Source organism: Accipiter gentilis, chromosome 4 (genome assembly GCF_929443795.1).
Source record: "Accipiter gentilis chromosome 4, bAccGen1.1, whole genome shotgun sequence".
In the NCBI taxonomy this organism is placed as follows: Eukaryota; Metazoa; Chordata; class Aves; order Accipitriformes; family Accipitridae; genus Astur; species Astur gentilis.
In genome coordinates this window covers 17,257,605-17,283,204 of record NC_064883.1, presented here as the reverse complement: position 1 = coordinate 17,283,204, position 25,600 = coordinate 17,257,605, and the positions used below count along the sequence as shown (strand labels likewise).

General features: G+C 37.9%; 1 protein-coding gene across 1 annotated transcript in view; it reads right to left on the bottom strand.

Annotated features, from left to right (window-relative positions):
• Positions 1–6,415, bottom strand: part of THSD7A (thrombospondin type 1 domain containing 7A) — a 300,146-nt gene extending 293,731 nt beyond the window's left edge. The window contains exon 1 of the mRNA XM_049799255.1: positions 6,315–6,415. The gene's annotated coding sequence lies outside the window, so the exon portion shown is untranslated. The remainder of the gene's footprint in view (positions 1–6,314) is intronic.
• Positions 6,416–25,600: the final 19,185 nt, after the last annotated feature.

The following is a 25,600-nucleotide window of genomic DNA, read 5'->3' as shown; positions in this document are numbered from 1 at the left end:
CATTCCAAGGCCCTCCAAAAATCCCTGTCTCCAGGTGAAGTTGCACTGCAGATTTTGTTCAGGTGGATATGGAACTTTAAAAACTACTTTTGTTGCCAGCTGCTATTTTTAAGGATCTTGGTATAAATCTCAGATTCAGTGACCCCAGAATGAACTCTCATACAACACTACTATAATTTTAACAGGAGGAAGAATGGCTACAAAATTAGATCAGAAAGTACATGACAATTTTACAAACCTGGCAGCATAAGGATTAAACAGGATATATGAAAATTAGTAATAAGGCTAAGATTAAATATGTCTGTGCTTTTATATTGATGCTAAAACCAAAAATGGGAGTATGTGAATTGACAAATGTGTGTGTTTATGTCCATATACACACACTTGTGTGTAAAATGGTATTTTATTCATGTAACATAAATAGGCTATTAACAGATATATATTGCTTATGTGTAACTGTAGTAGAAAGAAGATAATAGAAGATATAAACGTTACAGGAATGAGAGGATGGGTTACAACTATAAATAAATTATATTAATTCATTAAAACATATCATATAAGTATAAATATGTCTATAAATATATAAGATGGATATATAATCTATCTGTACATAGATATATTTATATACACACTTTTACTCATAAGTGAAGAAAAGGTAACTGTTCAAAAAGTGATAGTGAAGGAAGAAACACCTGCTAATAATTCAGAACAGTCAAAGTTGCAGAAAAATCTCACAACCACAAGTGTGGAAAGTTGAATTATAGGTGAAATTCACTGCCTATAAATGTGAAGTAATGTGTTAAAAAAAATACACACACAACCCCAATCACATATAAACAGAGATGGGCTTCTATACCAGCTTATAAGGATGACATTTTAGAGTCATCAAGGACAGCTATCTGAAAATGCCACCTTGATGTCTAGCAGCAGATAAAAATCTATTAGTTTTGGCAATGGGACAGAGTGGGAGGAGGCTTAACTGAAAAGAATTAGACAGCAAACCAAGAATCATCATAATGTGACTGTATAAAAACACATACCTCCCTGGTAGCTCAAATTCTGGTTGCTGTTCTCTTTACTCCATCACAAAGAGATACAGAAGAACTAGAAAGTACATAAGGCACAGCAACATGGATGCTCAGAGATTATACAGTGGCTTTTATAAGAAAAGTATTTTCCATCATGGAAGAGAGATGCATACAGAGTGGCTAGAACAGAGGTCCATAAAATCAAAGGGTACGTAAGAGAAATTGAGGCTGACAAACTAGAGGCCATTTAATAAAATTATTGGCAATTTTCAAATGCAGGGAAGAGTTATTTTACAGATGCTTAACAGTTTTGTGGAATTCATTGCCACAACATACTCTGAAGGTCAAATGCTAAAAAGGAGGATTATAGAAGGTAGTAAAGCATAAATCATGAAACATGATGATCACGCAGAGATCTAGACTTGGAATACACCAAACTGCTGACCAGCAGAAGCTGATAGCCTCTTCCAAGCAAAAGATCACTTTATGCTACCTCTGTTTCTTACAATCTTTTTTAAGAAAGAATTATTTGCTAGTGTTGAAAATGTTTATCTTTACTCTGATCCAGTAGAGTTACTCCTAAAATTTCCTTTCTATTCACCAACATTTCTAAGTGCAAAAAAAATTTAGATTTTGTATTTTAGTAACTTTAGTATAGTATGTATTAACGTCTTTATATATATTTATTGCTAATAATCTAACCAACGAACAGCATATTAAAATCTCTTTTATACTGACAAAAAAATAATTATTTTTTTCAAGATATCAAGAACTGAAGGAATTTTCTTTGTAACGTATCAAGAACTGAAAGAAAAAAAGACAGTGTGTCCAATAAGCTATTTAGAAGTTACTAAAATAGTTATTGAACTTGTCAAAGTTAAAAAACAATAGACTCCCTATGTTATGACTGGTACTATATTATTTTTTTCATATTTTAATAGATACCATATACTGAATTCAGCAGTGCACTTAACTGCATTTGTACATAAATTGAGGACTTATTGAAGCCTAAGATGACACAACTCAAGGTTTTGTTTCCATTGACTCAGAATGGCATTTCTGGTGCATAAGAAATTGCAAACAGAAAAATAAAATCATAATGGGCCATACAAGTTTCTACAGCAGATCTGGGGAGTATATGTCTAGAGTTAAGCCTAGGTCATGCCACAAGAAAATGCAAAAGGTCTGTAGACACCAACGAAACCCTGAAGTCTCCAAATGTCATCACATGAATCCTCGCAGAAGCATCAGCACTATTCAAAGTTGGCAGCTAAGTTCCTTTTCAAGTATGTGATGAACTTTTTTTATTTTCTAAATGACTTTAAGGAGGAAAGTTTTCTAACTATAATGGTGACATCAAACAAAAAACCCCACCTTACCTTACATCATTACCCAGCTGGTCACTGTACATGTTTATATACCTTAAACTGCAGCCTAGTCTCTTCTATTTACATCCTTCAGTGTCCAAGCCCAATCTTAAATACTGAAAGCATGTAAGCTTATACACTTAGTTAAAAGAACTAATTGCAGAAGGCAAGTAGAAGAATATGTTTCACATATTGAAGACTGTCAACTTATTGTAGTCTTGCCACACATTATCTTCTATTGGAGAACTGTTCTTCAGAAATATTACATAGGTAACTAATGACTATTAGCTTAAAAGTCGTTATTTAAACTATTTACTAACAGATGTCTTTTTGAATTATTGATTTCTTTTGGAAGTCTATAAAGCTTTATAACAAGAATAGTTAAATAAATGTTTTAGTTGTGACCTCAGGCAGAATATTTTTCCAAACAGCATCCTTTGGCTGATGAAGCCTGAAATCAGAACCTCAGTTAGTACTGTATCCCTCTTTAGAGTACATGAAGGAATTTTCTACTCATTAGCATACTTTTCCATTTATATTTCTGAGATAAATGTTTCTCTTTGTTCATGAGAAACAAGCAAACAAAAATGACAAAAGTTAATTTTTAAAATGCTTCACAAAGCGATTTTACCCAAAGCCATTCTTCCTACACGGCATGCACTGAATGCCAACTGCCTGCCAGGCTTAAGCTGTGGTTCAGTCCGTATAATGACATTATACTAGGAAACTGCTTATAGGGCTAGCCACAAGATTATACACAACAAACTTAAAAAAAAAAAAAATCAAAGAAGTTAAGCAACAAAAAGATTCTAATTACTTTAGCTGAATAGTTTGATTTTACTTTTACATGATTACAGTAAGTGTTGCTAGTCTTCATTGTCTGTACTTATTAATAAGTAGGAAAAAAGTAATAAGTAATAGGAAAGGGCCTTTGTTTTATCAGTAGTATTTTTATGACAAGTTATGCCTTGAGCATACACAAAGAACTGAACCACTCGGATGGGAGGCACGTAATGCCACTGCTTCCCATGAGTAAAACTTCTCCTCTGATACAACAAATTCATAGTAGAAAGTTGATGGTACCAGAACTGTGTAAAATACTTGCTCTTTTCCCCAGATAAGCTTGCTTCTAATGATTTTGCAAGTTGACTAAGCAGCTAGGTCCCCAAAACTGCTACCATCAAGACAAAGAGCTAAGATGCTCTCTTCATGTCCTAACAGGCTTCTTTCCAAAATAAGAAGAAAAAAGTGATAATCCCAAGTGTTCCTAAAAACTTTCATGAGGCAGGTAAAACTGTATCTGAAAACCACTAAACTTTTGTAACACAAAACCACAAAACTACACTTGTTACAAGCCCAAAATCACAGTTTTTTGGAAGAGGTTTGCCTAGAAAACATTACAATTTAGTGCATTAGAAACGGTCTAGAGTCCATAAAAGTGGTCCAAGAGGACCTCATCTAATGAAAGTCTTTGCATTGTCTTCGGTATCAGTTGATCAGATCATGCCATCATTTTCTGTGTCTAAGGGCAACTAAGGGCAAATAGCTCTTCTTTCACAAACTTTTTCTGTATTCTGGCAGCCACCTTTCCACTTTAGAAAAGCTGAGTTGTGACAGTAGTTGAAAAATCAAAACACCATGCCACACTACTAACAGGCATCCCTAGTGTCATGCTTTTACTAATGCTATTCACTTTTATTTTTCTCTAAGTAAGAATAGACTGAAATTCCTGCAAAATTTTCAGTCTCAAACTCGGACAATTTGATTATTCTATGATGAATAGTTAATACTGTAAGAGGCAGAAGATCTGGACTGTGATCTGTTTTCTGAGAAACTGTAGCATACTAATATAGTTGGAGGCAGAGTTCAAGCAAAACACTATTGGAGACATGGGATTCCAATCAAAGCAGCAGCACTTTGCTGCACAGTATCAGTGCTATAATAATTTTCAGGTTTTTAAAAAGTAAAACAGTGTTTTACTTCAAAAGTACTCAATTCCATTACTGAAAAGCAACAAAGCATTAAAAAATATAAGGAACTGCTTTTCAGACATATAATATCATCTTTTTAGACAAGCCTGACTAAATGCAATTTGAGCCTCCTCTGCTCTTACACAGATACAAACCGTAATAAACTTCACTTAGTGACTAAGACTCTCTGATGAAGAAATAAAACAGTCCCTACTCAGATGCACGTTTAATATAGGAATTGTTGGAATAAGATTAAATTAGTGTCCAAACATCAACATTTCTGTGCATAGAAAAAAGTTTATAAAGTTTGATTTTTCCTTCAGCCCAGTTTCTGAAGTTCCAGTTCAAAAATATAGGTCATTTCTTACCATCTCCAAACTTTCTCAAAGTCAGCTTGCACAGTGCAAGCCTGACCCATTTTGGGGGGGCCCTTCAAAACTAAATAAATAAGTGAATCAGGTGGCTGCATCACTTTTCATAAAACATTTTTTCTGCATTAAAGGTCTCACATATGAAATATATTAAATTCCATACTCCGAAGAACAGATTGCTGTGAAGAACTCAACATGCATCTTGAGGCCGATTAGTTAGCTCAAGGTAGATCAGTTCTTTCTGTGTTTTATTTAATAATTCCTACAGTAAGCAAGTGTTAATCCAAAGGTCGAGCTCAATGGAAAAATCATTACTTTTTCTGACCATGATGCATTAGTTCCATTGAAGAAAATAAACACCAAAAATCAGAAAATAAAATGTTACTATTACAATATAATATTATTGTTATACTGCTTTCTTCTTTTGGGAAGCTAAAGAATGGCAACTCTAACTCAATTCTAGTATCTTCTTTTGTGAGCATTTGAAACAGATGAACGGGCAGCATTAGGATATGGTTGTAGACAAACTTCTAATTAGTAAAACTGACCTAAATACCATCCCACATGGGAATGTCAATTGGAAAATAATCTTGCAAATTTCATCCAAAACATTTCAGTAAGAAGAAAAATATTTCTACACTAAAACTCACAATTTCTGAGACATTTTTAAAAATATCTTCATTCTGATCATTAAACAATTTTATTCTGAAAATCAATTATCGGATTTTTTTTTTTTGGGGGGGGGGGCTGAGTGTGCCTTAAAACTAAAGCTACTATACTACTTTCAGTGCAGCAAGAGGTGGCATATGTTAGTCCTCTAAAAATTCCTGCTAACACATTTCAAAGTGTTATTTCAGGTACAAATAAGGTGAATTTCTTCAGATTTTCACTGACGATATCTATTATGAGAAATTCAGAAGTCCACTGACAAGAAGAGCTGCTCAGGTAAAAGGACTTTCATAGCCTGAGAACTGCTATCTATAATCTTGTCACTTTGATCTCTCAGAATATGAACTAATGCTATAGCTGGCATGTAGCTCATTATTAATAGTTAAATATCTTTAAATGGAACAGCTTTGAAGATTACTTCCAATATCAATAGTCTGCATTTATATAAGGCTTTCATTTTCAAGGACAATGCTACAGGGTCCCTGAATCTGATATACATGTGCATGTATATATAAACTTCCATTTGCATTCAAACACATCATTAAGATTATAAATATGTATCCATTGATAAATATAAATGTATGATCTATCAGTTTAACTACAGTTTTTGAGATGTTAATATATGAGTCTAGATGACAGGCCAAAGTTTAATCACAGACATCAACGGAATTATACCAATTAATTGTGAAGAACATCATCCAGTGCTCTCTGCAAAAATAGTTATATCAAAAGGCGGCTTTTGTGCAGAAAATAAATAGAATAACCTTCATTTATTTTAATAGGTTCTGAAAATATGAGGGGAAAGCAAGATATCTTTTACAGAGGAATCTTGGATAAAATACTGTTTGTGCTATTTCACTTGATAGAGAATAGACATTTCAGACACGTCAGATTTTCAGAAAGACTTACTTCTGTTGAAAACTCTCAGCCAAGATCTTCAAAATTTCCACCAGGTTATTTTTAAAAGAGGTACCCAGGCCAGAGACTTTGTATTGGGCAAAACAAACAAACAAATCTATTAAAGAAATAAAATGTTCTGTTCAAACATTTCTTATTTAGCAAGCAGCACTAGTTTACCTTCAGTGAAATCAATTATGCTTGCTATGCAATATTTGAAGGGTACATTGTATTGTAATTCACCTCTTCCACTTCTTTACATGTGTACTTCTCCAACTGCGCAGACTGAATTTGACCGAAACAACTAAGGAAGGGATTCAAGACAGAAAACAATTTACCATTTAAAAAAATACATTTCTAAACAAACATAGGTTAACCTTTTCCTCAACACCAGATCATGGCTTTAAACAGGAAGGACAAAATCCTTCCCATGCTGAAGCAAAAGGGAACTTCACTACCAGCTTCAAGAAGGTTGGTTATCATCTGTCAAACTAAGGAAAGTTGTAAGGAGTTTAACATATTACTTATTTACATAAGTAAGTTTTTACCAATTTGTCCATTTTTTTTAGACATTACAACTAAGTAAAAGATTATTTTCCATAATTACTGTAAAAGCCTTCCACAAACTAACATTTGAAGTATCTTCTGTATTGCATCCTATTTCCAAGTGTAATGATCCTCAAAATCCAAGATTGATTTTGGCTTTACTCTGATCAATACTAATCTCCAAGATATATTAGACTTTACATTGACCTACACAAAAAGGTCATTATATGTATATTAGTCAATCTCCAAAACATTTATTAAATTAATTTCAGAGACCACAAAAGGCGTATTGTTACAACCACTTCTATCTGGGATTTCCATCCATCATCCTTAGTAAGATTTACATGCAACTGATAATTCACATAGTCACTGTACTGGATTTCTCAAAATGTCTTGACCTGTCCTCTATTATTTTGAAATTAATCTTTTTGTATGTATCTAATTGGAGGACACCACCATATTATACAGTTATTGGACTGGTAGAATCCAGCCTTGCACATATTAAAGTCAATGGGAGAATACATGTCCCATTCAGTGACAGAACTGAACTCTTCAAGACTGGGGGGAGTCTAAAATACTATGTTTGGACTTTACGTCCCCCCTGAAAGCAAAGCAAGAGAAGCTTCTTCAAATCAAAGGACTTGCCCAGCACATTTTTAAAAGAAGACTCACAGCACCCAGAAGCATATGTATATAAAGATCATTTTTGAAAAATACAGATTTCTGATTAGCTTTTTTATTATATTGGCCAATTTCAAAATAGGACTATAAAACCTATGCATGCATTAAAGTAGGTGACAACATTATGGCAAAATTGTTACTGACTGATCTGGGGTAGGCTCCTCATCACTTTTCTTTTCTCTAACAAACAAACAAAAATAAGTCTCAAGCTTAGCAAAAACACAAAGATCGATAAATATATGATATAAATCATAATTTTTAAAACTAAAATTAGTAAGTTCATGTAATGCCTTTTTTGTTCTTGTTACAAAATGTAATTTTACCTCCCTATGACATTATAGATTTCAATAGAACTATTTGCGTTTCAGATAGATAACACAATTTACTCTTTGCATAGTAAAGACCCCATATTGTAAATTATGAGGCAATAATCACGTGTTTATTCTCTCCCTGAGGCAATTTATCCTAAATTAAATAATTTTACAACCTAGCTGAAATTTTATTAAGCAGAAGTAATAATAAACACTCCATGAAATTTCTGTCCAGAAGTCTTAACATAATAAAAAGCAAAATAATACCATTCATAATACACTTTTTTTTATAAGTTACCCACAGACACTTAAATACAATACTAATAGATCTTACACACTTACAAGTTTGACACATCAACAGCATTTGCATAAAAATTCAACTTCAAACTTTCTATTACCTTAGTTCTGGGGATGCGGATACTAAAAGACACAGGAGTGGGCAGAATAAAGTGAATAGTAACTAAACAGGAGGAGAAGTTGCTTAAAAAATTAAAAAGAAAACAAAAAACGTGGATAGTAATCATGAGTGAGGACATAAAAAGCCAGAGAGGAGACAAATAATTTCATAGTGAGACATTTTCAAAAAATCATCCAAGTTTCCTAACAATGGCTTAAACATGTCTCTCGCAGCTCTTTCCACACTGACCAGAGAGAAGTCCACACTTCAAACTCAACTGTCTGATGCCTTTTGGATTTCCACTTCTGTAACACTACAGCCACCGTTGATCTTTAATGTGGCAGGGGAGAGAAGGGGGCTAGTATAACTTATTCTGCTCCATTTGGTATTTATGACATTTAAAATTACCCCTGTAAAATATCTTTGTACTAAATAAAATTATATTAGAGGTAAACTTATTTCTACCCAAACGGACAAACAAGTAGTCCCAAAGTATATGGGTTACCTAAGTATCCACCAAGCAACTTTGTCATCTTGGGTTTAACCGGACAGAGTACAGCGCATCCTCTATGATGGTCACTAATGGATTAATCCAAAAGACATCTCTAAGGAGCAACTGAGAGCTAAATGGAAGCCTGTGCTATTATCTGAAATGCGAGTAGTTCCACTGAAGATGCTGGCATGCCACACAAAAGCAAAATGACATTTTCTTATGAGAGACACGGCAGGGGGGAGGAGGGGGAGGAGAGAGAACACAACATTCCCCAGACTAAAGCTCTTCTAAAGTTATTTCTCCTGTTCTTTTAAAATTCTCTGTCCCTGTTAGCAGACTTGCAGCTCCACAAACTACTGCAGAGTCTCTCCTTGCTGCCCTTGATAGTTTAGGGTGAAAGAAGAATGTCTAAAAATGCCTATGTTGCCCATTTTTTCATATTCCTTTTATGAAAGGGCTATGATTGGAAACCATTTTTAATATTATGTGTTTTCACAGGGAATTTATAAGAGTGTGTCAGGCCATACAGAGGGAGAGCCAGTCCAAAGCACAGACTGAGGAATGAGAGAGCAGGAGAGATGAACCTCCCACTTCAGGCAGCCTAGAGGGCTGCTGAAGGAAAGGCAAAAGAAACGAGAATAGAGAGACAGGCTGCACACAATGCGGCTTTAGCCTGCTAAGGTGCAGACGAGCAGCTTAAACCTGACATAGTAGAGGAGAAGTCACTCAAGAGGGTTTAAACGTTGGCAAGCGCCAAAAAAGAACAAAGGGTTTCTGAAGCTGCGTTTTAAACAGACTGAAGGGGAACTGGATTGGCATGTTGCATGGCAGGACTTTTAAAGCTTTGACAGAAGCTAAATGCAACCATTTCCCTTGGCCCATACCACCGCTAAGCATATAATCCCTTCAGGAAACTAGACAAACTCCTCAAAACTTCTGCAGCATTTCCCCACTCCTCTCTGCTGCCACTGGGTGTTTCAGAACCCACATGCTCCAACAGGGGGATATTCTCCGAATTTCTGCAAGAAAATTTTATCAGGGGTAGCAGATATTCTGTTGTCCTCATGCCAGCAACGTCCTTTATTACAAGGTTCTGCTTCCCTTCTGTTGATCCCCTCCTGAGTTTGCAGATGGAGTCCATAGCCTACGTAGCTTTCATTTCACTTGGTCAAACAAACCAGAATCTCCCTTACCTCTCTATGACAAGGCAGGCTCGGTATATACTCAGCCCATCCTCTTAGCTCTTCTCAGCACATGGTCCAATTTCAGTTATTTCTTCTTGAAGATGAGCGATCAGAACATTTCATCTCATCATAAGTTATAGTGAGATGTCACTAATATTTTTATTAGATCTTTCAGAACCCTCTCTACTCAGCATCGCAAGGTTAGATTTTGCTTTTTCCATTGCTATATTACATTGGTAGTCCAGCTGAATATTTGCTTTATTTCCCCCCAAAGTTTCTATCACAGAACAAATCTTACATACGTTATATACTCATTTATGAATATGAGGACTAATTAATTACAACAACATTCCAAGGCCTTAACTTCATCAACTTGTGATATCATAATTTTTGCCAAATACACAACGGAGGAGAAAAGGACAACTGTGGAAAGAGAGACTTGGCTTTCATTCATAAATTTCAAGGAAGCTGCTGTACATCCACACACCACCAGTCAACTGTCTGAAAGTTAAGGTGGAGTCATTTTTATAAGAGTAATTTTCAACCTGTGATATGCAAATGACTTCCAAGAGGTCTAATACACATGATTAAGAAAAGTGGGCCTACTGACAGCAAGATTGAAATGGAAAATTGGTTCAACTGGAAAATTGTTAGTGGTCTGCAAACTGAAAGAAATTTGAGAACCGCTTCTTGTGTTATTCGGGTATCTTCCTTGTACGTGGTTGTTTGAGGACAGGGCACAGTTCTGATAGGCACTCTATGCTTATGGTAAGTAAAACTAACAGCTCAAAGATGATACTGAATATATTTAGCTTATGAATACTTCTGCTTCTGGAAGAAAGGGTAACTTTTACATCAGAACAATCCAGAGTAGTAGTCCGAAACCTGTGATGTATGTGCATATTAGCATTCTAGCTCATCTTTTCCTGCGTCTCCTTCACCACACATTTAATCCTGTTTTCAAACCCTGTCAGGTAAAAGTCACAAGCACATGAGAAAATAAATGAAGCAGCAAGAATTTTGTTCATATTATTAAAGAAACAGATACCGGGATATCCCTTATATTATCTACATTGGCTTTTCAATCTAAGGAAATAGAGCTGGAGAAGGTAGACTACACTATGGGTAAGAATTAATTTAATACAGTTTTGCAGCTATTAAGACAAAAACTAAAATGCTTTCTCTTCCTGATCACATTCTGAATACATTTAGGATACATTGATTAACTATTGATTGAGATAAAGCAGTGACTTGCACCTTTAGAATTTAGAGTGGTCAGGGAGAGATAAGTGACAAGGCATTTCACTCCACTCACATTGACCGAGTAGTTACCAAAGAAACTACTAAGAATGGAAAGCATGGGATTTGGCTACTTCAACTGAATCCATTAATTCAGTCAGATTTTTAGTATCAACTACAAACTAATCATTATAACTATCCCTTTCTCCTCTGACCACATTAATGTTTCAATATAATCCAAATGAAAAACTTTGTCGTTCTCACGTGGATTTGAAGGAGGCCCTAACTGAGGCAATTCTAGTTCCCTTCCCCCTCTCTTATGGCCAGCTGTGACAAACACACTACATACGACTGCTGTAATATATGGTACACTGACATGATATATAGCCTATAGAATTACTATGTCAGAATATTATCACTTTGTCAGCTTCCCGCTACTCCCTCTTGTCATAAAAGGCACAATGTGGGAACATAAATGTGGATCCAAGTGTCTAACCACAGCTGGAATTCCTGGTATGTTGTACCGCCCAGCAAAACAAATTATAAAACACCAGGAATAAAGTGACAGTTGCTAAAGATGCCCTAAATTCCTTAGTTTACAAAGGCAAGTCATCAACAATATTAAGCCTCAATCCGTTGCAAGGACAAAAAATCTGGGCAAAGTAGAGCAAGTGCCATCTCAGCAGAAAACTTGCATAACCCCAGCGTAGTGCCGTAAAACCAATGAAACTTCTGATAACTGCAGGTAAGAAAAAGAAACATATCTCTACAGTCCTGCTAAATCTCAAGTCAGAACAGGTCTAACAAAATTAACCAGTCACATAAATCTTGTTTTTAAAATAAGTCCTAAATTGTTATCTAATATTATACCAATGCCCTTAATAGAAACCAAGTCATTCCAAAATAAAGCCCGATAGTACGGCCAAAACAGTAAAATGTCATAGACAGTGCGTAGCTAAAAAAATCACCTGCTCCCAAAGCACAGCATGCTGTTCTCAAGCGACTTTGATAACATTCATCCCCCACTGTCTTCCAGATGCCCTCCAAGAGACCTCTCAGAAAAATAGGCTTTCTCAATAGTATCTTTGGAAAAGAGGACTAAAGTTAGGAAAGGACAGGATGGGTCCTGTGACGTATACATAAGCAGCAAATAATTTTAATATGTTACCCTACAAACATTAAAACTAAAGGATGACCTGATCAGTTTTTTAAAAGTGGACATTTTTAATGAAGTACAAGAGTCTGTTAAAACAACTTTCTTCAGTGCAGCTCCATCAAACTTGGTGCTGATCTATAAGTTGCTAAATGTAGCCCTGTCAGAATTTTAACTCAGAATGAAGCATCCCAACCTCAGTGTTACACATTAAATAGTGCATACTACACACAAAACCACATCCACAACCCAGAACTACTTTTTTCAGTTTCCATAGAAGCACAGATTTACATTTCACTTAAGTCGAATTATTAAAAGAAAACAACCTCAACTTGAATTTAACTTTATGCCAACAGCATTTACTGTAAGAGTGATTTTTTTTTTTTTTTTAATTATACCTTTATCTTTGCTTTCCTTCTGGTTGTTTGAGAGTGCTCCAGAAAAACTCTCAACGTATGGGATATAAGCCTGTCCCCATCCCCTCTGCTGTCCTTTCACATGTCTCTTGGCTACTCCTGCGGCATCAGCTTCACCAGTCCTGTTACAAAACGCCCTATAACCCTGTAACTAACAGCACGGAACGCTTCCCGGCACAGAGCTGTACTCCTGCTACTATATAAAGCGAGCAACTACAACCCAACTCCTGTAGCACGCACAAATTACCCTGACAAATGAGATTTTTTTCCTAACGTCTTTCAGAGACAGTAACTACTTGCTTTCACAAAGCAGCTTGACAGTTTCACTCCTGAACCGAAGGCTTGGTCCTGGGAAGCCTGGCAAACCTTCTCTTGACGGATTCTTTGAGCCCAGCGTATTCTTTGCTTTTTATAGACACGGCTTCAACGTCACGCTCTTTGCTCTGCACCCCCCACCCCCCCCCCCCCCCCGCCCCCAAGAGCGTAACCACAGCTAAGCAGCCGCTTCTGAGACTGTTAAACTCCGCATAACAGCTACAAAAATCCCGAGCAGTTTTCCCAGCCGGGCTGACGCCCGACCGCCTTTCCAGCTCCGCGGCACTAACAGTCCGCGCCGACTTCCAGAACCAGCCCGCTCCCGGCTCGTTCGCGACCGAGCCGGGGCAGCCCGGGGAGCCACACTTCTGCCGGGCACCGCGGGCGAGGTCCCGGTCTCACCGAACCCACAGCGGCGGGGAAAGGACGAAGCGCGGGGCGCAGGTGAGAGCCCGGCTCCGAGGCCGCCCGCCGCAGCCGCTCGTAACTCTTCCCACCCCAGCGCCGCGGGGCTGCCGCGCGCCTTCCCCGCGCCCTTCCGCGGCGGCTCCGCGCCCCTCGCTGCTGCTGCCCGGGGCAGAGGCGAGCCCGGGGCGGGGCGGAGCGGGGCAGGGCAGGGCAGCGCCGCGGACCCCGTGTTGCCCCGCCGCGCGCGCGCGCGCGCCCGCCCGCCCGCCCGCCCGCACTCACCGCGCCGCGCCGCTCCGCTCCCCGCGCCGGGACGCGGCTGCAGCACCTCCCTCCTGCGGCGGGGCGGAGGCTCCGCGCCTCCCCCCCCCACACACACCCCCCCCACCCCGCGGGGCCCCTGCACCGCCCACGCTCCCTTCCGCGGGCGTTCGCCCGCCCCCCCCCCCCCCCTATCACGCGGCCGCCCCTTCCCAAGAGCCAGCGGCTCCATCCGCAATGCAGCTGCGGCCGCCCTGTCTTCCTCCTCCTCCTCCTCCTCCTCCTCCTCCCGGCCCGGCCCGAGGGGGCACCTGCCCGCCACCCCCTCGGATCCGAGCTTACCCGCTGTGCAGCGCGGCCCCAGCCCTGCGGACGGGCGGACGGGCGGAGAGCGCGGGGGGCAGCGCGCCTGGGCGCACGGCCGGAGCGGGGTCAGGGAGCTCCTGGCGCTGGTGCGCCGTCAGGGCTGTGAGACCAGGAGGAGAGACGGGAGAGGGGACAAGGGGGGACGAGGACGAAAAGGGTGTCATTTCCGAAAGGACTTTTGCGGGCCGCTTCTCCCCCCAAACCCATTACTGAGGCGGACCCCTGGGACAGGGCGAGATTAATTGCTCTGTGTTATGAAGAAAATGATAGATGTCATTAATCAGGGAAGTTGTAAGTCATCCACGCTTGTAGATGGAATTCGGAGATTAGCCGGGACAGATGGCAGACAAACACAGCGCTCTCCAGGTCTGGCGTGAATCACTCAGCTCCTGGAATTATTAAAGAGCCAATGACAGAATCTCATACATTTTCTTAAAGAGAAGTGTTTCTTAGGAAGATGAATATTCACTTCGTATTATGAAAAACTGTTTCCAATCACCGTTACACTTCCCTTTCTAAATAATGAAAGTATTGGGTTTTCCTTCCTGGATGTCAGAAACTTCAAACCTGAAACAGAAACAAGGCTTTTCACATAGATATCTTTCAGATGTGGATCAGAAGCAAAGCCAGGCAAACTACACGAGCACCCAAATCATTGCTTTAATGCCCTTTCTGAAATAACCAAAGTTGTAAGTTAATAGGTTTGCCCTGATACCTCCAGTAGGTTTACCTTTACTTGCAGTAACTACTGCAGCACAATATTTTTTTTTTTTTCAAGTTTTACTTGTTTTCATGCACTTTGAGGAAAGCAGTGAATCAATGCCACTTTTATTCACTGCTTCTAAAAAAAACATTAGACATTCTGTGGAATCTAAATACTCCAAGTGGAGAGAAGAGCTTTTTTCATTAGTCTCCCCTCATTTTTTTTCACATAGCAAAAATGAGTTATGGTATGATCAACTCCAATAAATCTTTCATGGTATCACATTGACTGATATGTCAAATGCTTGACTAAATATAAGCTCAGCACCAATATCTATGACTGAGTAATTGTGAGCTTGATTGCATGTCCTGCAATAAAGTGATCAATCTACAGCGACATTCAGAATTTTGCAGAAACCTGCTCCATACATTCAATAATAGCATCTATTCTATCACATAAAGGGGACCACCGACCAAAACACGGAGTTTACAATAGTTATTAAAAAAAATATTCAGATGTTAACCTCGTGATATGTAAACTGTTTACCATGCTAACCAGTTTAATTTTCATTATTAAAAACTTATTTTAGGAAAATTCATGTTATTTTTATTAGATTTAGGAAAAGCAATGTGCAAAATATAAAAAGTTGTTTGGGGTTTTTTTAACTTATTCTCAGCATTTGGATTTACTGAGCACTATACCCTGAGTAATCTTTAAATTGCTTCAGTATGTGATGCAGAAACAGTCTCACACACAAGTATCATCTTTCCTACCTTTGGTGCAAAATCTAGGAAAAAATCAGGTTTAAATTATTTATTTTTTAAATCAAAAGGGCAAAACTAACACTTCGAATGGAGAACCAGGTAGGTCATTGTTATGACTTAGAAATATCGCTATATATAATCAGAATAATTTAGGTTGGGGAGGACCTTCAGAGATGATCTAGTTCAACCCCCTGCTCAAGGCAGTCTAACTTCAAAGATAGATCAGCTTCCTCAGCACCTTCTCCAGCCAAGTCTCAAAAATCCCCAAGCACGGGGATTCTGACTTTTCTGGAAAAACTGTTCAATTTTGACTACTGCCTATTGTGGAGAGTGCTTTCTTTTTTCCTAATAAGAATTTCCCTTGCTGCAGCTTGTGTCTGTTGCCGCTCATCCTTTCTCTGCGCACCTGAGAAAAGTGTGGTTCTGCCTTCCCTGTAAGCACTGTCTCAGTAGTTGAAGATGGCATTTAGATCCTCCACCTTAGCCTTCTCTTCTTCAGACCTCTCAGAAATATCACTAACTGTTCACATTCACTACTCTTTCCTATTCCTTTTTAATAATTCTCACTGAATTTAATACTATAAAGTAAACCTGTTATTTGTGGGGGTTTTCTCCCATCTCTCAGAGTATTAAAAATGGATGGCTAAAATGACTCATCCATCTTCTAAAAGAGGTACTTATGATGAAACCTACACAAAACAGCGTGGTCAAAGTAAAACTTCCTCCTAAGTTCCTATTTCTATCAGAAAGAGCAAAGATTCAGGTCAAAGGTATTTACATCCTATTTGGCCATAAAATCTAGTCATACAGTAATTTCAAGGGTATCAGCAGCACCTACAAAGCAGACTGAGTTTTCCCAGGCCTTAACTAAAAAAAAGTTTAATACTGAATGTTAGGTTTTTCCACAAACAGTAATGACATTTGCCTGAGATACAGTTTCTTGGGCATATTTGGAAGCTAGTACACATTTTTATGCTCATGGCCTCTGCACAGCCACGTGGCTAGTGCTGAGACAGGTCGTGAAGCGAAGCTGTTAAGGACGGTAGCTCAGAGGGAGGTTGGGAAAGGGAAGAACTGGCAAAAAGGGTAGCCTAGTTTGAAACTGTTTTCCCTTTTGTTCACACAAGCTCTGGTTTGTCTGCCATCTCAGCAAAAGAGGAAACTAGAATCTCTAGCTCTTGTATTCATCTTGAACTCTTTGAATTGTTTACCAGTATTCTCATTAATACTATTTGTATTTTAACTTATTCTCCGTTTCTCCATTACATAAATTAATGTGCTCTTTTTCTCTGCATACATATACATATATAACTTATAAAAAAATACATATAAGGTATATAATCTTAAGCATCTCATCAATACAGACATTCTTGTTTTAAAGAATCCCCAACTCACACCGAGAACAAGCAGGCAGGTATATCTGAAACTTAATATTCTGCTATAATGCAGAATCACCACCACATTCAGAACAGATCTAGCAGCCTTGCAAGGTGTGTTTGTAATTTGCTTTGTGCCCTTTTTTTCAGGCCCTTTAGAGCAAATCAATGATAAGAACTGAAAAGAAATTGGCTCGTATTCCGGGAGACAGTCTTTAAAGAAACAAGCAAAAACTATCTTCTTAAATCTCCTAAGAACTTGTGAAACCTTTCAGAGGTTTTGTAATGATGCAAAAAATACAAGGGAGAAAATCTTCCCTAAGGGACTTGACAAGAGAAAATACGTGTTCATAGTCAAGGAGCTAAACAATTCAACAAATTGGAATGGGATAAGGAAGCTTGCACCTCAGTTCAGCCAAGCTGGGAGAAATTGACTGAGTTGTTACTATTTTACATATTCTATGCCTTATGTGACATTAATTAGTTTTTTCAGTGGGCAGGAGTCTACCCAAGAAATCACCAGCACAGCAGACCCTAATTGGAATTCCTGTTCACAGTCTGTGCAGAAAGCATTAATTTTCTAGCACCATGTGGACACAGACAGCACACACAACCATACCACTGATTACATGGAAACGTTTAAGGCAAAAATGATGGTGAAGTGCAGACAGACTTACACTGCCCATGCCTATGATGCAACACAGCACTTATCTGCTCTTTTCCAAACCATTGTCTTCTAGCCTTTTTTTTAAAATAAGAAAGAAGTTATCACTGAATAAATGTATTTTTCCTTCCTGTATTTGAAATGTTATTCCCAACGCAAAGTCAAAATTCTGTTAAATTTTTTTTATTCAAGGACTATTCCTTACAACAACAAGCAATAGAGCAGTTTGAAGGCACTCCCTTGGTATTTTGACCACACATCGTAAAGCAGAAGAAACACAAAAGGGTATTTAATTTTCCATCTATTTAGGGATACTTCTGTTTTTGCCTCAGAAACAAAACTGTCTTGTGTCATATCTGAAATATCCAAACTGGAAGACTTTCCATCTGTTAGCTTTCCTAACAGATTTACATCTTTGAAAAGGCTCCTGCTGAAGAATTTTCTTTTCCTAGAACACCAGTTGAATTGTTAACAGTGCATTGGATCTACTAGAAATAGATTATAAAAAATATACTTGAATGAAAGCAGATGTTGGACCTTCCTGTCCTGTACAAATCCGTTTTTCTGTGTATCCCCTAAAAACTGAACACTTGAAAGTACTGGAATATAAATTGCTTACTGAGGAAAGTTCTGCCATGCCATAAAGGCTTGCCTTGGAAGAACTGAAATTTGAATCAGGTTTTAAGAGAGTTATCATGACATTTTATATCTACCACTAACTGCAGCAATACTATGAAGATCAGAGCAATAAATATTTCCAGCTGTCAAGAGTAAGAAAACTGGAAAGCTTTGTAGGGACAGGAGGAAAGACTAGAGAGCACCTGGAGTGAAAGGGGGAAAGAAGAGCCTGAAATCATATTGCCCAGAATAAGGAAGGGCACAAGGGCAGAACAGTGACGGGGTGCACAAATTGGCTGCTGGAAGCTAAGAGTGACTTTTATGTAACTAAAGCAAGAAAATGTTTTCAGGGCAGAACTAGCTAATTTTTTTTTTTTTAATCCACATGGGGATTTAGCTTCTCAGGTAAATTTATTTTGCTTAAGGCCTGCAAGCTTTGCTGTTAAAAGCTCTGTGCAATAAGCAGTGAAATTTTTTTTCAGATCGATGAGGTTAATAGGACCATTCCAACACTTCACAGTTAAGAAATTGAAAGAGGAAATAAAGTTACAAGCATCCACTTCAATTTATATCTATGGTCCTCTGTGCTTGCCATGCCAATAAACAATGTGGTCTCTTGCAGGAAATCTTACTATTATACTGTCACTCGTGACAAAGTATTTTGGGTACTTTCCTATGAATAGGACAGGATGGCATACAGCTGTTGCAGTAGACCCATAGGAATGTCAATTGTCAGTCATGAGATAGGACAGTTCAAAATCTACCCTATCTTATAGGGGTAGGGTATATGGAGTATAGAAATCCCTGCGCAGAAGACTGTATTGTTACAGTGCAGCAACACATCCATTCATTCTTCCTGCTGAGTTCTCCAAGCTGTAGCTAATCTAGCTGTACTTAAGGATACTCATTGAATCTTTTTTTTTTTTTTTTCCCTCAGTAGTGTATTTTAATGGAAATGACTTTCAAAACATGAGAGCTCTCGTGTGTACACATATTTTTAGGCAACATACCCAGTTCTTTATAAATATGAATTACTGTCAGATTTTTAAAACTATTAATGTTGTTAATTTCATGGAAAACTCAATGTATTTTTACAAAGGGATATATATCCCTGATCATCTGTATTCCACAGGAGGGGAGAAAATAGGTTGTTTCATCCAAAGTTAACATCAGTATTTTAACCCTCTTCTCCCTTGCTTTAAGACGAAGGTACAAGGAGTGTGAGGAGAACATTCCAGTCCTGAATTCATGCTCCTGGAACACACTCTGCCCTGGACTCCCTGCTTTTCTTTCACCAGTACTTACCCGGAAAGTTGAAATTCTATCATTCACTGTTCATCCAATATATACCAAACAAAAGCATGTCAGCCTTAGCATTATAAAAGCTGATTTATGAAAACAAAAACCTTTATTGCACACCATTATTATCCTTGTAATGCCTATATGAAACCCCAGTCAGATATTACCTTTATTAATGATAATGGACCTTCTTAACATTAGTTAACTACTAAATAGAGGAGTATTTTCTTGCCAGTTATGATGTTTGCAGTAGAATTAAACTGACAAAGGATAATTTACTGAAACATTCTTTTTTTTTTTTTTTTTTTAGTATAGTTTGGAGACTAGAGAAACTCCAGGGAGCTGGCAATTCAAAATATAAAGGTCAGTTTCTGTTAATGAAAGCAGAATATACATAGAAGGAAGGAATTTTCATGAAAGGCTGGCCTGCTGTGGACTAATTGCTCATTACTCTCATCATCCCTTAGGAAACATGTAGATAATCCTATTTCAAGACATACAGCATAGCTGAAATTTAGGCAGAATGAACAAGGCGTGAATCTGCTACAAAGGGCCATATATCAAAGGTACAAAGGACCTGATTCATAGCTAAATCAGGAACTGTAAAAATCCAGCCTGGCTGAATAAGACTGGGGAGACTTCCCTGGAGTTGCCTGTAGAGAGCTAAAAATGTATCCCCAACAGCATCTTTAAGTGTGCTGCAAGAAATCGGTAATTTATCAGTAAGAACAAATATAACATCACTCATTCTAGCCCTAGCGATGTATACCTTTCTCTCAAGGGAGCCCCCTTACATAGCTATACAGAGTAAGATCATGAGCTTTGGCCCTGGGACTAGAAGCAGCATGGTGAGAAAAGATCTCCTAGGCTTTCATTTGTTTCAGTTTTTAGCCATAAAGTTATACTGAGTTTTTTCAAGTGGAAAAAAATGCATGATTTCTATGCAGACACTATGTAAGTAGCATATGTTTTACATAAAAGATTTATAGGATCCAGTCTGGCAACAGAGAGGTTTATGGGGTCTTTTCATTCACTAAAAGCAGGTACCAGGTAATCCTATGACTAACACACATGAACTGAATATGACCACTACAAGTGGTCATTTTTTAATGCACTACAATATAAACATCATTTTCAATTTTAAACTTCATATGTCCTTTTCTGTGTTGGATTGCTCAGGTATGGCCAAATGCAGGCTGCACCTTACTGTGATTTTGGCTTAGAAAAATAGAAACATCATTGTTCCAAGGGACAGGATAAAGAGATGGTGTGCCTGTCAAAGGAATTATTTTCCACAGTGAGTTTTCCATTTGCTCTTTATCATCAGTTTTACTGTGATGACACTTTTTTTTTTTTACAAAAGATGGCAATTTTCTAGTAGACTGGAATATCGCATAGCATACACAAATACTAACTTCATAATTTTTCAATAAAGCATTATTCTAATACCTCAGAAAAGATGTCATGTTGTCTAAGCTGACTTGAACAGTGATACAGCATGAACTCTGCATGGTACAGAATGGTCTATATAGGATTATTTTGGAAATGTGGATATAGACTATTTAGCACATTTTTAGAGTATGTAGAATATGAAAATATTTGTTGTGGTAGTCTTCAAAGACATTTTACTGTCACACAGAATACTGTCATTCTTTAAACTGGTATCACATAAGCATTACTAGAAGAAGATAAATCATAATAAAAACTGCCCAGCAGAAATGGTTGCAGAGCCATGTCTGTATCTTCTAAAATCCCTTAGGGGAAAATAACTGTGCATATCTATTCATATGACTGGGTAGTCTGACACCTTAGGGAATTTTCCTTTCTTGGCTATAGAAACATTTGGTGGGGGATTTTTTTTTGCAGATTTTATTCAGATCAGAGTTGAATTTGTTTGTTTGTTTGTTTTTAAATGAAGCAATAAGGTCTCAGCATCTAATGAAAGGATAGGTGTCGCTAAGAGGAAAGACAAGAATAACTAATCTGGCTCTCTCATACAAAATTCTGTCCACAAGCGCTACAGCTGAAATCAGTAGCATTATCTACACTTGAGTAAAAGTGTCAAAAAAGGGATTTCTAAACCAAATAAAGAATAGGCAGCCCAATTCTTATCTTTGAGGTTGAAAGCAAAGTTTCCTGTAGCTTTGATGTGGCTATTATTTCTTTGCTGGCATGTCTGATATGTATTTACATATTTAAAAGCCAGAAAAAATAATTAATGTCACACACATGTTTATAACCTAATAATACAAATTTCATTTTTGAGCTAAACTCTGCATTGAGAAACCTAATTATTTTTTCAGCGTAAGGCTTTAGACTTTAAAAGCTAGTGTTGGGGTGTGGGGGGTGTAGTTTTGGATTTTTCTAGCTGATTTTAAAACAAACAAACAAAAAACCAACAATAACAGAGTTAAGGATTAAAGAGTTGGATACTCACCTGCTTTTTAAACATGAACGGCTGAATCCTTTGGACTCAAAAGGCTGCAAGACCCCTAGGTTAGAGGGGACCTGGGACAAGCATTGCTTTCTCCATGGCTCCTAACTTTCCACAAACTGAACAGTAATCACCCACCCAGAAAAAAAATGAGACCTGTTTGAAGGCTACATTGAATCAAAGCAGAAGGTTGTTACAGTAGCTGGTAGCTGCTGGGATTTGGTATTTCAGTTACAGACTTTTATTTTACTTCCACTGGACACACACCACCTGCTGACAAGGTTGACAAACATGATCAGAAGCATGTCTATAGGCTCTGAGGTACACAGAGAATTATGCAATGAATTTTATTTTTTTTTTCCCCAACAAAAAATGAATGTGCTATTGGGAGTTATATATCCTAAATGAAATAGGTTAAAGCTTTTATTCGACTTTGATGTGGTGAATAAAGGTACTAGAGTTATTGTTTAAAAGCTATGAATATGATATTGGCTAGAAAGTAACAATAATTTTCAACTTTATATACTGGGTTTTTTTCTTATTTTTCTCCCTCTTATAATTGTCTCAGAGCTTAGGAAGTTGTTTTATGAATGTGGATAAAACTGACATCATCCCTACAAAGCAGACAAAATCCTCATGCAAGAGGCAGAAAGGAATGTTAAATGAGAGCTATCTGGAATCCTATCTTCTACTTGCCAAAGTATAGTTCATTATATTTTAGGTATTTTTAAAAGACTTTAAAGCTATCAGTTTGTCACTCTAGAGTAATTGTCCTAACACAATATGGAGAGAAGATAAAAGAAAGGCTCTGGAATCAAGCTTAAGTCCTATTTTCAAAAAGCACTTATGACGGCTAACTGAAAACCCACACTTCGACCCTTCTGAAAATTGGAAAATTATTACAATCTATCTAGCCAATGGTTTGAATTTCCAGAGAACTATCTGGCCTAATCAAAAGCTGTTGTTCCCCACCCCCTTCCCTTTTCTATAGCTGTACAGGGAAGAGTATGCTTCACAAAGCCCCTAGTGGCACTAATGATGCTATCGCTCCTTTTTGCTGAGCTGTCATTTCTCCTAATTATCATTTATATTGGGTTCTGCCACTTTCTGATATTAATATTGCCACATATATACTTTAATTGTTAGGCAGCACTATACAGTGCTTATTCATAAGAGAATTTCAGCCCCTTCGACTTCCCTGAAGCCTTGAAATGTTGATGGATGTCTTTAAGATGGTCCCTGCTTAATGCTCATTACCAGGAGAAGAGTTAGCTGTCCACAAACCCTTTAGTTTTATACATGCAAATGTCCATTGTTTGAACAAAATGGATAATTGAGCACCTAATTAGTGAATACCTGCTTGCACACACAATTAGCCAATTTGCAAGAACAGATGCTGGCTTACGAATACAGCAGTTGCAGTGGCATGCAAGTTCCTTTCAGAGATGACTCCCTTTGACCTCTTAAGTTTCTAGTTACTCTCCTTTTCCAGAGATGATGTGGGGAGGAAAGGAAATGATACTATGTCAGGTATTCCCTTTAGGATTTTATACTTGAAGATAACATAGAAATAGTGTAAGGGGTCTTAACATCTCTCTGGAAATCACCCTTAGATCAGACCCAAGCACTGGCTCCATTACCTTCAGGGTCACAGTGTAACTGGACCAGGTGTGGTTGCTCACCTTTTCTCCTTCACATCAATCTTAGTTAAATGGAAGGCCAGTTGATTTAGCTACGAAGTAGTAAGTGTCAAGATCTACTCAAACTAATTCTAGGTTCTATAATATTATTACAGTAAATCCTACAGTTAACTCCTGCAATATATATTTTTACGACTGCTCATTTAAATCAGTAGGTCACTCTGCTATCATAGGTATAACTTCAGTGTTTCTTCTTCTGGAAGTGGGTTTAGTTTGCTTTGCTTTGACCAATTCATATTCTACCAAGGAAGTTTGCTGAGTATGCTTCCACAGCTTAATGCGATCAATTTCATTATTTGCCTTCAAAAGAGATACCTCGGTTATTTCACAAAGGAAGATCCCTCTACATAGTCAGATATTAAAGTATCTCTATGCAACAGATACAAAGCTAAGGTAAAGAATGGAAGTTCTCCAAAACATGAAAGCTAGGCCATCTGTTTGGCGAGCAGTATCTGTCTCACAGACAAGGATCTGCCAATGCATAATTCTGGCACTTCAACCACCAGAGCCTGGTCCTATAGCTTTCTATTGCTCTTTACATTACAATCAGACTAGTAGTTTGCTAAAACGCATAGAAAGGTGCCAGTTCAGGTCACTGCTTCCCCATCACCAGAAGGAGTGCTGCACAGACAGACTTACCCATCAGGGTCACTGCTGTGCGGCAACCACCAATGCGGGCATCAGCAAAATCTTACTCTCCGAAAAACAGAAAAATGGAAACTGGTACAATACAGATGTTTTGCCTTTGTAATGGAGAGGTGGAATTGTAATTAAAAAACATCCTGATCTCTGAGGAACTTCTATCAGGTGCTAGCTCTCTCAAAAAATCTTTCCACTTTAGCTTATCTTAAGCCTTGGCAGTGACTGGATTCCTTACCTCATTATAATGGATTTATTACTTTCCTCTCCCAGAAGAAGTGGGAAACATCTGTTGTATTTTATCACTTTAAAAGTATGATAAACACAATATGCACATCTCTGGAACAAGTTGTTGTTTAAAGTAAATTTTGTTTCTGAAGAGATGTAAGGGGACAGATGCTGTTAATTAGTGTGAACAGAAGTAGAGCTTCCCATAACTTTAGGCAGTACTATGACTCACTCATTTTACTAATAAAAACCTGATCAATTCTAATTCTGTTTTCTACAGAGATGAATTTGCTGGTTACATTTGATTCACCAGAAGAAGACTAAGAAAAATAAGTCAGTTTATAACATTACATATAGAGGAACCTTCTGACTTTCTAGAACTATTTTTTTTTTCGCAAAGCTTAATTCTAGCTTTCCTTTCTGATTTACAGAACTAAAAGTTGCTTAAAGCAGTTTCCCAAGTAGCTATCCTTCAAAGTTGCTCAAAACACCGGCTTGTAAAATAGAGATATTTGAAGGTATATTTTGATTTAGTGCTATGCAGTGTGTTTGCTTAAAAAAAAAAAAAAAAAAAAAAAAAAAAACAAGAACATCTACAAAGTACTATGCTGCAAAAAATTAAAAAAGGGGGAAAATAAGAGTTGGAGGCAGGGAATATGGTGACATGTTCCAGTTCACACTTAAAATAAAAGCAGGTAGAAAACACAGGCAAAGTGGTTGCCTTATAGCCACGGAGTGACTTGGCGAATACTAGCCTCCCAGAATGGGGTAAAGCAGCAATACAGATACTTGCAACTGGAGAAAGCCATCAGACTGTTAGCCAGTTAGGGGAGAGGAAGAACAATTTATGCACCAGTTAGCAAGAACCCCTAAAAAGTACTCTCACCAGCCATTAGGACACTGAAGAAAACCTGTAAATTAGTCATCAAATGGAGTTGCTATCTCAGGAGGGATGAAATGGAGGTCTTCTAATGTTAGCAAATCAACCGCCTTTCCCTTGTGAAACAAAGGGACATACCTGTTTTGTGCTCAGGCAGAATGAGACCCTTCCCTCTCCATCAACCAACCAGGTAGGCTGCATGAGAAGCAATTAATAAGGAGAG